This window comes from Dipodomys spectabilis, unplaced genomic scaffold, assembly GCF_019054845.1.
Source record: "Dipodomys spectabilis isolate Male_0828 unplaced genomic scaffold, ASM1905484v1 ptg000019l, whole genome shotgun sequence".
In the NCBI taxonomy this organism is placed as follows: domain Eukaryota; kingdom Metazoa; phylum Chordata; class Mammalia; order Rodentia; family Heteromyidae; genus Dipodomys; species Dipodomys spectabilis.
The window spans coordinates 20,854,759-20,869,126 of record NW_024870696.1 but is presented as its reverse complement, the minus strand read 5'-3'; the positions used below and the strand labels follow the sequence as shown (position 1 = coordinate 20,869,126).

The 14,368-nt window shown below is 44.5% G+C and overlaps 1 protein-coding gene across 2 annotated transcripts in view; it reads right to left on the bottom strand.

Moving 5' to 3' along the window:
• Positions 1–6,197, bottom strand: part of Marchf3 (membrane associated ring-CH-type finger 3) — a 152,807-nt gene extending 146,610 nt beyond the window's left edge. For both annotated transcript variants that reach the window (XM_042674373.1, XM_042674375.1), the window contains exon 1: positions 6,042–6,197. The gene's annotated coding sequence lies outside the window, so the exon portion shown is untranslated. The remainder of the gene's footprint in view (positions 1–6,041) is intronic.
• Between the last annotated feature and the right edge of the window lie 8,171 nt (positions 6,198–14,368).

Here is a 14,368-nt window from a genome sequence, read left to right as displayed (position 1 = left end):
CTGAGAGGATACCAGGCCAAAGGGGACCTGGAAAAACTCCCTAAAGGTGCTAGTGCTACTACTTGAATTGATTTTTTTTTTGAGTTAGCTAAGTAGAGAAATGTACTATTTCTAGCAGGTACTAAATTAATATGTGTTAAGTAATTTTGCTTTGCAATTATTATCTAGAAGATTGCTAAAGGACTGGGAACTGGCTCTCATCACCTTTGTTTTTATTATTGTCAATTAAAAAGATGACTATATTCATGTTAGCATTTATGAGTATAATCTTAAAAAGTACTATATTTTATCTATGACTAGATTGAGGAAATACACTCATAATTTTTTCCAGGTACAAGGAATTCTTGTTCTATTTATTTTCTAGCAAAAAAGTTTTTAAAAGCCTTCAAAAAGAACACATTTTGCTCACTTGAAATATGTGTGTATATTTTAGCATAAAATACACTTGGCAGCTCCTAACATAATTGGATGGTTATGCCTTGCAAAAACTTGATTTCTTTTTAATCAAATTTTTAGAACCATACTGGGTTTCTTGCCAGTGTTGCAATAGTAAGCAATAAATACATCATTAGATCAATGGTGGTCTGATGATGGATTACTGAAAAGATGGCTATAGCCAAGAAGAACAAGACCAGAGTCTCATTGTGCAAAGATTGAAAAAATATTGTTTAAACCATAGATATCAAGTTAATACAGCAGGGAAGAAAACACTGCAAAATAGAACAGAACAACTATGGGTTTATGATGTAGTGATATTGATCACAGATTTTCCTAAGTACTCAAGAGCAGCCACACTATTATATATGCCTCTGATTAGACCTAGCGATGAGAAGGAAAAAGTTATTAAAAAAAAAAGGAAACCAACCAGGGGAAGGCCTGCTGCTATAATAAATTATTTAAAGCAAGCAGGGTGAGTGGGTTGTGAAGACAATATAAAACAGAATCGATGACCCCAAGAAACCCCAAATCATCCACACTTCTATAAATTTCTTACCGTCCTGTCTGGCTTTCTACTGGAGGTATTTCTTTCCCACATGTGTCCCAACCCACCCTCCCCTCCCGGCTCTGACCCCTCACTTTTGGCCCAGTTCTTTTCTCAGAGCTTAACATTTGTTTTTCTTGTGTAACCCAGGATCTGGTGTGTTCAGTTATGTTTTTCAACTTGTATTAGGAGTGCCTCTTAGGCCACAGATGAATGCATCTGTTACTTATTCATCTGGATCTTAAATTTCCTACTGACACTATAAGCCAGGGATAGCTCATATGATACGCCTATCAATATGACTTCAATATCATCCGTTACCTTCTTCTTTTTTTCTTACTACAGTTATTTGTCATTGAATCCACAAAGCTAAAGCCAGAGGGAAACTTTTCTAGCTCAATATTGTTCTCCATGAGAAGATATTTCTGGACACTCGTAACTCTAGTGAAGGTGGGAGCTTGAAGGGCCATTTTAGAAGAGCAATAGTTAAAATGGCTAAAATTTAAGTCCTGTTAATAGATCCCATTGACTTGATTTTTTTTTTTTTTTTAACAAATGGTCTATCGGAACAAGGGAAAGGAGAGTAAAAACATTGAGAAGAATTTACTAAACGAAAGTCAAGATATCAGAAATATGCCATGGCCAAAAGAAAAGTTATAATTGTTGCATAGAAGCTTGCAATGACCTATGACATAGTTTCAAGAAAAGCAGCAAGCTACTGTAGTTATTTTAAACCATGCACAAATCATTGCCATTGTACGATCAGGGGCTGTGGTATACCTCAGGCCCTTCAAATGTTCTACATCTATCAAATTCTACAGAAGCTGGGCAAATGAAATGTAACTATTTTGCCAGTGTAAAACATTCTTAGCAGCACAACATGCCAATGAACAAAATAGTACAGGGTTAAAATGTAAATCCAAGGAATTCTTCACATAGGCTTTGCTAGAGTTGTGCACTGTGACCTTTGGTAAATTATTTGCCTCTCTAGGTCAAGGTTGGCTGTTTAAGGTCAGAGCCATTGAACCAACTATCATAGAAGGTGATTAACTTTATAAAGAAAACTGCACAAGGTTGCCATCCTTTATAAGAAAATATTGAAAGGGTAAGAAATTGTAGATCATATGAATGACTAAGTATAACTCTATGATATCACCACAATACTAAGTAAAAAACAATTCAAAATGTAAGGTCAACCTCTCAGTTATTGGTGTCATCTTTGAATATAAAAGACAAAAATCTAAATATTTGCTTCTTTTGGTTGCAGTTCACTCATGTGGAACAATGTAGGGAAAACAAAAAAGCATTGTCCTCAAAGGATTGTTGACATAAGTGACCTACCAACATGCTTGCCAAGAAGTTTTCTCTGTAAAAATCCCAGTGATGATCCAATCAATGGTCTAGAACCATCTCAGTTGAGTGCCTCAGCTTCTGTATCAGGGAAGCTGATTTCTGGACACTTCTGACCTCTGAGAAGTCATTAGGTATTTAGGTACTTGAATGGCAGAGAGAAGGAAAACTGCTGATAGATCCTTTCTTTTTCAAGCCTTTTGTAGGACTCTTACATGGAAAATTATACCAGTCTAAAATAAGGAAAACCAGAGTCTTCATGTCCGTAGCAAAGGATACATGAAAAACGCTAATTGGCAATAATGAATAGATCACACTTCATAATGGTTTCAGTGAGAGAAGTAGCAGTCCGTTCTAAATCCATCTCTCTTTTACAATGAGAAAATCCACTCATTACTTGGACATCTCAAAATACATTTTAAGGTTACTTTCAGAAGAGTATCTATGAGCTTATGAGGGGACAGCCCGAGACAGTCGCTGGCCAACAGCACAGCTAGTTCTGCTAGGACTAGTTCTCCTAGGACTTTGCTGAGTCTGTGTTTTCCCAGGTGAAGTGTATACTTTGGTTCTTGCCCCCAAACTGTGAGAGTTCTGCTTGTTTTTAAGAGAAAAAGGTGCCTCTTCTCCTATCCTCCAGGGAAATATCCCCAACAACATGTGTTAGGGCTGACTAAGTCATCTCAGGGCATCTTGGGAACCTGTCCAATCCATCCCAGGATCAAAAATGGGGGGAGGGAAGAAGTGGAGGGGCCAAGACGAGGGAGGGGTATTAAACTATTTTGCTTCTCCAAAGACTCCCTTAGAATTAGGGCAACCCTGAAACAGGAAGAGTTGCAGCTTCCACACACAGGACAAAAAGAACCCATTGTTAAAGAAGGAGAGTTAATGCATTACCTATAAATTTCACAAGGCCAGTAAACGCCACCTGGAAATTTCTGAACAATTATTTGTTAAATCAGTTCACAGACTATGTTCTTTTCTATCAGAACAACGTTCCAGTGTTTCTTGAAATATGATGAGGGGTTCCCTGATATCAAGATTCGTTTGGGAAACTTGCTCAAAATGCAGGTTCTTAAGTGCCACCCCAGGCCCAAGAACTGAATGTCCAGGACTAGAATCCAATCCAAGAATTGAATGTCTAAGGAACAACCAACCTGGTGGATCTGGATGATTCTTAGCAGGCAGGAGAATTACTGTGTCTACATAGCCCACCCCACGTCTAGACTTGTATATATTAAAGATTTGCCTACTTGCCCCCCAAATATTTTTATATCATAAAAGTGTAGATAATACATATTGAGATGAGTTCTTAAAACTGCACTAGCTTATTCTTTTCACATATAATAAACATTACTATTAAAATGTAATTGTGAACATAAAATTATTGTGAAAATACCAACTAAACTTCTCAAAACTACTGCCTTCATTGTCACTAAAAGTAACTATGTTATTAAATGAATTTATAGTTTACTAAAGTATCAGTCACTTGCCTGTAGGAACTTGTTAAACTGTTATATTCCTCCCATACCTCTTTAGTCATCAGAAGTTTTGTGATAAAGCATTTATATATAAATATTATATATATTACATATAATAAGGTTTTATATATATATATATATATATGTATATAGCTGGTCCTGGGGCTTGATCTCATGGCCTGGGAGCTGTCCATGGGCCGCTTTGTGCTCAAGCATAGCTCTCCTACTTAAGCCATAGCGCCACTTCTGGCTTTTTTGAGTAATTTATTGGAGATAAGAGTCTCATGAGGACTTTTCTGCCCCTCCCACCCGGGGGTGGGGGTGGGGAAAGAACTTAGAACTGCGATCTTCAGATTTCAGCTTCCTGAGTAATGAGGATTCTAGGCATGAGCCACCCGTGCCAGGCTTCGCTTTTATTATTTTAAAACTATATTGTGAACCATTTCTACCAGTGGTTAGGCTACATATGAATTTATGCTCAAGTCATAAATTCCTAAAAGCATGCTTCATTAGAATTACTAAGACAGCCTTAACTCTCCTCTCTGCAATAAAGCTTTGTTTACTTCTATTAAAGTGGGCTGTTTTTTTTTTTTTTTTTGGTGCAAAACAATTCAGTTTTAATGCACTGTGTTAAGAAGCAAAATAAGAAGAGTTTCTGATATACATGCTACTGCAAGGCAGTAAACCAGTGCTGCAGGGCGATGAGACACTTTTTTCTAGAAGGATTGTATTTTTCTCCTAGAAGCTCCCCCTCCACTCCAAACATAGCTACAATTATTTCACAAAACACAGTTTGTCCTTTCTAGAGACATTAAAGAATGTCTCTTTTTACTTGCCAAATGCAAGATCAGGCCAGATAGTAAAGAAAAATAGAACTTGAGACAGGCTTTGTTTGTAACATGCTGTTTCTGCTAAGGGCTGCCCTCTACCCAGGCTCCACCCCGGTGCTCTGGCTGAAGTGTACATGTTGTGTTTTAACAGATGGGCTGGCTGGCGGCTGCTGGGCTGTAAAACAGGAACGCGGAATCCGCACCGAGACGTATTGAACTGAAAGCTCATAAAGTTCATGGACATACGCTGACCCAGACAGGCCAGACGGACGCAGACACGCTTCCATATACACCCTCCACAGCTCGGGGTCTGGTGCCAAGGGGAAGTTCAAGGCTACCCGCCCCCCCTCCCGATATATTTCTATCTCATTCACCTATCAATTTTAAACATTCATAAACCACCCCTGCGCGCGCATACACACACACATTGGCAAAGATCTCAACATTCCCAAATTCTGGACCCAAGTTCCTCTCCAGGAATCAATAAACTCCCACCGGTGGCAAACGAGAATCGACGAGAAAACACTACCCTGCATTATAGTGGGTGCGCACATCGGAACATCGGAAGCGGCCGCCTCCGAGGAGGGGGGGGAGTCCGTGTTTACTCCGCGCGGGGCGGGGCGGGGCGGGAATGAATGGGCTGGGAACGCGCGCGGACGCGCGGGGTCCGCTGCGCCCTGGGTCTGCCAGCTCCCGCCACAACTTCACCGCTGCACACACTCCACTCCCCCGGGCCGGCGGCCCCGCTCACCGTCCGGGGTCGGGCTCTCCAGGACGGGCGTCGTTACCGATCCAGATCCCCCGGAGGGAGCTGTGTTTTTTCGGGTGCACCTCGAGGGTGGCTGCTGAGGTCCGAGCCCCTCAACAGGGGCGCGGGTTCCCGCGCCGAACGGGTTCCCGGCGGCGGTGGCGGCGACTCCGTAAAGTTTGCGGTCGCTGTCCATTCACGCCCCGGGCGCCGCGGTGCCCCGAGAGCCCTCGGGGCTCCCCGCGCCCCGGAGCCCGGCTCGCCCAGCCTGCGGATCCCCGCGGGCGCGGGGTGTCGCGCCGCGGAGGCTCGGGGCCGGCGAGGTCCGAGGGACCCGTGGGCTCGCCATGCAGGAACGGCCGCCCGCGCCCGGGCGGGCACCGCGGCCAGCTCCCGGGCACCGCGGCCAGCTCCCGGGCGCGGACCCCGCCGTCCGGGGCGCGCCCCGGCTGACAGGGCGGGCGCCGCGCCGAGTGCGCGTCTGCGGACGCGGTGCCGAGGCGGGGAGCTTCGGCAGCCAGAAGTTGGGGAGCGGAGGCGCCGGCCCGGCCCTCGCCGCGCTCCGACGGAAGGACCGACGAGCGCCGGCCGCGCCGGGTCCGCGCCGCCCGCCGCCCGCCGCCCGCCGCCCCGCGCCGCGCGACCACACTCACCCTCCTGGCCGAGCCCTGCCGCGGGTCCGCAGCCCCAAGCTGTCCCCCGCCGATCGCTCACGTCCCGGAGGGTCCGCGCACCCTGGCCCGAGCGGGCACCTCAGCCCGGCGGCCGCCCGACTCTGCAGTCGCCCCGAGCGCGCTGACAATTCAAGGACCTGCTCAGCGAATGAGGCGGAACGCCGGGCTGTGGAAGACCAGGCTCGGCAGGGAGGCGGAGCCGGGGGCGGGGCCACCTCCGGGGGGTGGGGCCGTCGCTGGGGCGGGGCCACCCTGCGTCCGGCCCTTGAGGGGCGTGGTATTCATCAGCCTGTGATTGGCGAGGCTAATAGCCAACCGTGTGGTCTCCAGAGCCTCAGGCGGCCGTAGGCGGTGCCTAGCTCTCGGCCCCCCCCTGCAGTCTCTGTCCAATCGCCCGCGGAGGAGGGCGGACCGGGGAGCGGGCCGCGGCGTTGCAGGTTGTCTTTTGCGAAGTGTGGCGGCCGCTGGCCGGCGCCGCCGGGCCGTTCGCAGCGGGCTCTGGACCGCGAGGCAGGAGGGTCCGGCCTGAGAGAAGTCAGGACGCCCACCCCGCCCCGAGCGGTAGCCCGTCGGCGCGCCGTGGAGCCGGGGGCCCAGAGGTGGACGGAGACCAGGATGACAGTCGGATGGTGGAAGCGCGGAGCCCGGCGGCCCCGAAGGAGCCAAGGACCCCGAGACGGCGCGTCCCGGGCCGGGCCGCCGGGCTGCGGGTGGAGGACCGTGGCCGGAGACGGAGAGCTCCTGGCTCCCTGGAAAAGGTTCCGATCTCCATCCGAGGGTCATCTCCCCGACGTGCGGGGCCTGCCCGGCCCTGGGCGGGGGCGGGGGCAGCGCTCGGCGGCGGCATCTCCGGGGATTTAGCGGGAGCTCCGGGACGCGGGACTCGGCGGAAAGTCTCCTCCTCCGCCCGCTCCCCTCCTCCGGCGAGTGTCCTGCGGGGTGCGGGCCGCGGGGGGCGGCTCCCGCGGCTCTCTTCTCGGTCGGCTGATGCCCGGGAGAAGCATCTTCGTGGACAGGGCCTCTCTCTGCCTGGAAATGCACCTGCCGTGGAACTAACAGCCAAAGGCCTATGGGCGGGACCGCAGGAGTGGGCAACAGGAAAGGAGCCAAGATTCCTGATGTCCTGACATTCACCAGCATAGGTCCCACGCTGCCCCCTTCCACTCATTGTCACGCTCAGACCCCAGAAGTCCTGAAAGGACTTGAGGTGTAGCAAATGTGCAAGTGTGAGAGCGCTACCTGTAGTCTTGCCATCAGCACCTGGCCTTCAAAAGGTCTTGCCTTGCTGGGTGCTGGTGGCTCATGCCGATAATCCCAGCTACTCAGGAGGCTGAGGTGTGAGGATCCCGGATTGAAACCAGCTTGGGCAGGAAAGTCTGTGATCCTCTTATCTCCAATAAACTACCAAAAAGCTGGTAGTGGAGTGTGGCTCAAGTGGTAGAACACTAGCTGTGAGCACAAAAAGCTCAGAGACAGCGTCCAGGCCTTAAGTCCAAGCTCCATGATGACACAAGAAAAATAAATAAGGTTTTTTGGTTTTTTTTTAAATTATCATAGCTGACCTCTCATGAGAAGATTCTGATGAAGTCACCAGGGAGAAGGTAAAGGGCCAGCCTGTGACTGGAAAGGGGTGAAATGGCCTTGCAGCCCGCGAGGCTGTTCCTCTTAGGTGAGCTCTGGACTGGGTCCCATCATGCTTCTGAATAGCATATTGAGGTGTCTTTCCATGTGAGAATAAGGAATGGGATTAGGATAGAGACAGGGCTATCAGTGCCAGACAAGCAAAAGTCTTGGAGGACTCTACTTGTTACCTTGGTTCTGGCAGCGGGTCAATCAGCTTTCTACGGCTATGACAGAATATTGAAGGAAAATCAGCTTTTAAGGAGGAAATGTCTGTTTGGGCTCAGTTTCAGAGGTCTCAGTTGCTTGACCTCTTTGGACCTGTGGCAACAAAGTACAAGATGGTAGGAGCTCTGGGTAGAAAAAAGCTACTCACATCAGTTGTAGCCAAGATTAAAAGAGAGAGGGGAGGAGAGATGATTTTTCCAATATGTCCTTCAAAACATGCCCGTAATGCCCTTCCTGTTCCTGGGCCCCACTTCCTATAGATTCCATCACTGACCTATGGCACCACAGGCAGGGGAACAAGCCTTCAACATAGGGATCTCCAGGGGATATTCAAAATCCCAACTTCAGCACTTTTCATCTGTTCTACAACCCACAAGCCTCCACACTGAAGACTTATCATGAAACCTCATCTTTGTCTAGAATTACTAGGAAATTATGGAAGAAATGTATTGCCTTTCATTTTTGTCCTCCACATTCTTGAATATAACTAGAGAAGCTGCCTACAGTGTTTATTCACATCCCGTGGAAGTGTTACACAAATGCTAATGATTATTTTAAAAAGTCATGTTCGAGGGAGGAGGATGGGGGAGAGGAGGAGTGTGGGAGGTGGGAGAGGAGGGAAGGGATACTGGGACATCAACAAAGGAAGGGGTAAAATTGATCGACAAGTAATGTACTCATCTTTACAATAAAATAAAATTGTAAAAATCATATTTGAAGGGCTGAGGGTGTAGCTTAGTGGTAGAAAATGTGCTTATCAGTGACAAGCTCCTGATCACCAGCACTGGAAAAATAAAACAACCTTCAGAATCACCTCAGTAATAGGAACCAAGCCCTGGCTGATGGCTGTACTGATGGTAGTATTTACATTAGATGCAGGAAATGTCTTTTGTGAAATAAGAATTAAACAGGTGACTTTCATGTCCTGATTTCTAAGATCTGTCATTTGTTTCAGATGTGCACAGTTCTAACATTTTTTTTTCCCTTATAGAATGGATGGCATGGAAAATAAGCACATTTGGGCTATATTTAATTAGCATACCATCTTTCATTGTAATTCATTTTCCAAAGGACTTTTATCACTTGGACACAAGACAACACACCTGGGCATTTGGTAGCACAGTAAAGTCAACTATATGGTTTCCAGTTCCCATAACATTCCTTTGCCTTTCAGCCATCCTGATCATCTCCAAGGGAAAATTAGATCTGTTCCTAGTCCAAGAACTAATGTTAATATTATCTATATGAAATAAACAGAAAACCATGAAAGTATAGATGTGGAGGTCACTTATTTAGCTGCAATCTGTGTCATGAAATTTCATGAAGTTTGTCAAGTGGCCTATAAATGAGAAGAGTCAGGGGAAAGCAGGGATGCACGCTTGTCCCTTTGTGGAGAGGAAGCAAATTTTCCTACAGGCTTTTCATCTCTCTCTGACTCAAATACTTTAGAGCTCTCTAAATTACAATTGAACGTTGAATGGTAGGAGTCATGAGTTCTAATTTGAGTGGCTGTAGTGGTGACTGCTTCTGGCAGTCACTTAACCTCTGTTTACCCTCACTTCTTTGGCCATAAAACAGCTGGCAAGATAGGCCTACTGTGTTTAGCAGCTCAAAGGGGACCCCGTGGTAATAGTTACAAAGCATTACAGATAACATTGCATTTAGAATAGTGTTAACTGCCAAAAAGAAAAAGAAAGCAAGGGAGATGGGAAAATAGTGTACTTCAAACAAGTCTGTACACATACAATTTCCATCTATTTCTATCTCATTGGATTCTTATCCCCCTATAAATGGAAATAGGAAAAAAGCACTCTTTAGCATCCTGGTTCAATTACTGAGTGTTTTGGAAGCTGTTAATGGTAACACACCACCTAACTAGGAAGAGTTCTAGAAGTAGATCTAGAGGAAAATTCTTTTTTTTTTTTTTTGGTCTGGTTGTGGGGCCTGAACTCTGGGCCTGGGCGCTGTCCCTCAGCTCTTCAGCTCAAGGCTAGTGCTCTACCACTTGAGCCACAGCACCACTTCCAGCTTTTTCCTTTTTGCTTATGTGGTACTGAGGAATCAAACCCAGGGCCTCAGGCATGTAAGGCAAGCGCTGTACCACTGAGCCACCTTCCCAGCCCTCTAGAGGAAAATTCTAAGTGAATAGTGTTTTTCCCTTTCCTTCATTCCCATCAGCTCTTTCAACATAGATTTACTTTAAGAATTATGCTCAATTTAAAGATGACTGAAAAATATCTTAACAAAGAAACAGAAATTTCTAACTTCTCATCAAAAGCACAGAGTCTAATACTAGCTCTGCTACAGATTCATTCTGAGAACTTGGGAAAGTCATTCGACTTTCATATCTTAGTTTCCCATGTATAATACTGCAGTGATACTTTGAGCAATTCCAGAGATGGGAGACATAACTAATGAAAAGACCTGTTGCAGTATTAATTGCTTCATTGACTACAAAATAATCACGTAAGTGTTCTTGGCAAACTGTAGTATGGTGTTTGTATGCAATAAGCTAATTTTTGCAAGTAAACCAGAAAATTAGCAGATACTTCGAAGGAGAAAAAGGTAATAAAAATCAACATAATACAAAAATCACAATATTAGAAAAACATATTATCCATTTTCCTCCTCTTTAACTTTTAATTGTTATGTGAGTACATGTGAGTACATTACTGCGGGAGTTCTTTTTATTATTATTCAAATAATTGTACCAAGGAATTACCATTCAACAAATCAGTTTATGAATGTAATCATCTTGATCAATGTCACTCCCCCTTTTTTTTTTAAATCATTCTTTACCATTTATTCCAACCCTGCCCCTCCCCTCACTTTTGTTAATTTTGTAGGATACACACTAAATTTTGTCTCCCTCCTTCCCCTTGACCCACCTCCTATCTTTCCAACAAAATGATTACCAGGAAACGAGATATTTTTTGTTGTAGATTTCAGTATCTTCAGATAATATAACCACCCACAAAACAATGCTATCTCACTATATTTGATTTTTTTTATTTTTTTAATCTTTTTTGGTCAGTCATGGGGCTTGAACTCTGGGCCTGGGCGCTGTCCCTCAGCTCTTCAGCTCAAGGCGAGCGCTCTACCACTTGAGCTACAGCACCACTTCCGTCTCACTATGTTTGAATACCAAAGCAACTTTCCCATTTGAGAGTTACATTGCTAACAAATGAGTAGAGAATGGTAGTTTTTATTCCCCTAAACATGCAATTTTAGCATATATTCCCCAAAGAAAAGCTACATCGAGCTTCTCAAAAATTGACACCTCTAGCTAGACACAGGTGGCTCATACCTGTCGCCCCAGCTACACGGGAGGCTGAAATCAGGAGCGGCTGATTCCAGGCAGACTGAGTAAAAGCATTCATGAGACCCTTATCTCAAGGGAAAAAGCTAGTAGTGGAAACGTGTGTCTGTCACCCCAGCTATGGAAGGAAACCTAAGAGGATCATGGCCCAGGTCAATCTGAGCAAAAAGTGAGACCCTATCAAAAAATAACCAGAGCAAAAAAAGGGACTGCTTGGTTCAAGCAGCAGAGCACCACTTGCCTTATAAGTACAAATCCCGAGTTCAAATCTCAGTCCTTACAGATATATAAATAAATACACACCACTGAGGACAAGCCTGGTAGAAGACTACAATGATCTTGGAAAACAATAGCCTGGTACAAAACTAGACAAATGAATCAGGAATCTATCAGAAGAGATAAGTGTACTCATTAATGGAATTCTCCAGAGCAACTGAAGCAATAGGAACTACTACACACACACACACATACACACACACACACACACACACACACACACACAGAGAGAGAGAGAGAGAGAGAGAGAAAGAGAGAGAGAGAGAGAGAGAGAGAGAGAGAGAGAGAAGTGTATTTTGAAGAACTGGCTTACTAGAAAGTGAAACTGAGTTCCCATAGTCTACTATTTGTTAATGGGAAATATAGGAAAACCAGCAGCTGAACTTCAGTCCTATTCTGCAGGATTGAAAACTAGGCATTCCAAGGGCAGCAAGTGTCTAGTGTACCTACTCAAGCAGACAAAGACAAAGCAAAAAACTGAATTTGTCCTTCCTCTTTTTTGTTTTTTTATTCACTCCTGCTGGTAAGGGCAATCTACTGAGTTTACCTATTCAAATGCTAATCTCATCTAGAAACATCCCCATGGACACATCCAGAAATAATGGAGCATTCTATGGTAGAGTCAAATTGACATATAATCATCACAAATGGAATAAAAATAGGAAAAAGTTCTTGATATACAAAGAGTATGGGGGCTGGGAAGGTGGCTCAGTGGTAGAGCGCTTGCCTTGCATGCATGAGGCCCTGGGTTCGATTTCTCAGCACCACATAAGCAAAAAGAAAAAAGCCAGAAGTGGTGCTGTGGCTCAAGTGGTGGAGTGCTAGCCTTGAGCTGAAGAGCTGAGGGACAGCGCCCAGGCCCAGAGTTCAGGCTCCATGACTGGACCCCCCAAAAAACAAAAAAAAAACAAAGAGTATGGGCTTTGGGGATCCTATAGGAAGGTTAAATTTTCTCTCTACTTCTTACTATAAAGCCACAAATGGAGTAGTGTAAAGCCTGAGCTTGTCTCATTAGCTTGCTATGAAGTTCAAATTAGAAGCTAGGCTTATAGAAGGCACTCTATTGGTAACACCCCCACCCCCTCATTTACTCATTGATTGAGAGATGGGTTGATGGAATTTATTGATGGTATTGTGAATAGCCTTGTACTTGCTAGGCAAACACTCTACCCCTGTAACATTACTGCTATTTCTTCCTCCTAAGAGTTTCCAACTTGAAAGACTATTCTAGGAAAAATATTCTGCTCCATATTAAAAGTCAAAAGCCTCTTTATAGGAACTGGAGGTAATCTAGGAAAATCTAGTTTTCCATTGGCAACTTCTTTCTTGAAATATCGTCCTAGGCTAGCATTGCTTTGCTTTCATGTGCAAAGGGCTAATTCATATCTTTCTTAATAACTAGGAAGCTAGGTTGCAACTTCCTAGCACATACATCACAAGAAAGCAAAGGGAAGATTTGGAGTTTCAGACAAGGCCATAGAAAACAAGCGGTGTTTCAAAATGCCAAACCACTTTCAAGGTCTTATTGTAAGCTTCTAAAAGATTTGGGCAGCTGAACCATATGCTCATCATCTGGATTTTAGACATAATGTGAGCTGGTTCCCTTAAGGCAGTAGTACTAGAATAATAACTGGCCAGCCAAAGAGTCGGGGAAAAAAAGGTTTATCCTTTAGAAATGAGCTGTATCATTAGTTATTATGAATATCTCAAATTATGACAGATTCACGTGTAAGCATGCCAGGGAAAAGGAGCCATGAGGTATAATACACAAAATTGTTTATTACCCAAGAGAATCTAGGTTCTAATGCGGATGCTATTGCATCTGTGAAATTCTGAAACTCACAAAGGATTTGAAGATAGAAAGCCAAATAAAACATAATACAGAGGGAAATGATTTTGATTATGTAACACATATATAGCATTTCATTTTACATTTTCAAATTGCTTTTCCCTCATTGGCTTATTCTTCACAGCACACCTGGGGAGAACCTTCATGCCATTATATTCTGTTCGTAGCTGAGGCAACTGAGACTGGCAGGCAAGGTGTTTTATCCAAGAGCACAATAGGGACAGGGTGAGAAATTACTCATCCATTCAATCAGGAAGCTATTCAGCACTACTATTGGCTAGCCACCAAGGTCTGTGTGGTAGCAGTATGCAGAGATGGGTGGCTACCTGGCCCCTGCCTTGAAGATTTCTGGAGCAGTAGGAAGGGGTTTATCCATCAGGGAGGCTTCAAGTAGCAAGGACCGAGGTTAGAAAAAGCAAATTTTCCAAAATTTGTAGAGACAGTGAAATTCAAGGCCCTTGAGGGCTGCTGGGAGGAATTTTGACAATGGAGTTCATGGGTAGTGGAAATGACACAGTGGCTTGAAGATAGACAAATTCAAGACACAGTGGACAATGACTACTGCAGAGAAGTTACAGAAAAAAGACTAGAGAGCAGAAGGCAACTTTTTAGGTCACTAAGTGTCCAGCTCTAATCGGTAGACTCCAGCCTGTGGATATTTGGAGACAGACTCATCTGTGATTATTCCCATTGGTTCATTTTTCTAACATGGACCATACTAACATATACATAACAATATATGAGATTAACTTAGCACATATGCTCAGTTCATAAGTATTTACAAACATATTTACAAGTATTTTTTCAAACATTACTTTTTTCTAAACAAGTTATTTACAAAACATATTTTTTATAAACAAGTATTTACGAACGTTTTAACAAGTATTTATTTATTTTTTAATTTTTTTATTGTGAAAATACTGTACAGAGGGGTTACAATTACATGGGCAAGATAATGAGTACATTTCTTATCAAGCATTGTAGCCTCCTCCTTTGTTTCCCCTTCCCATCCCT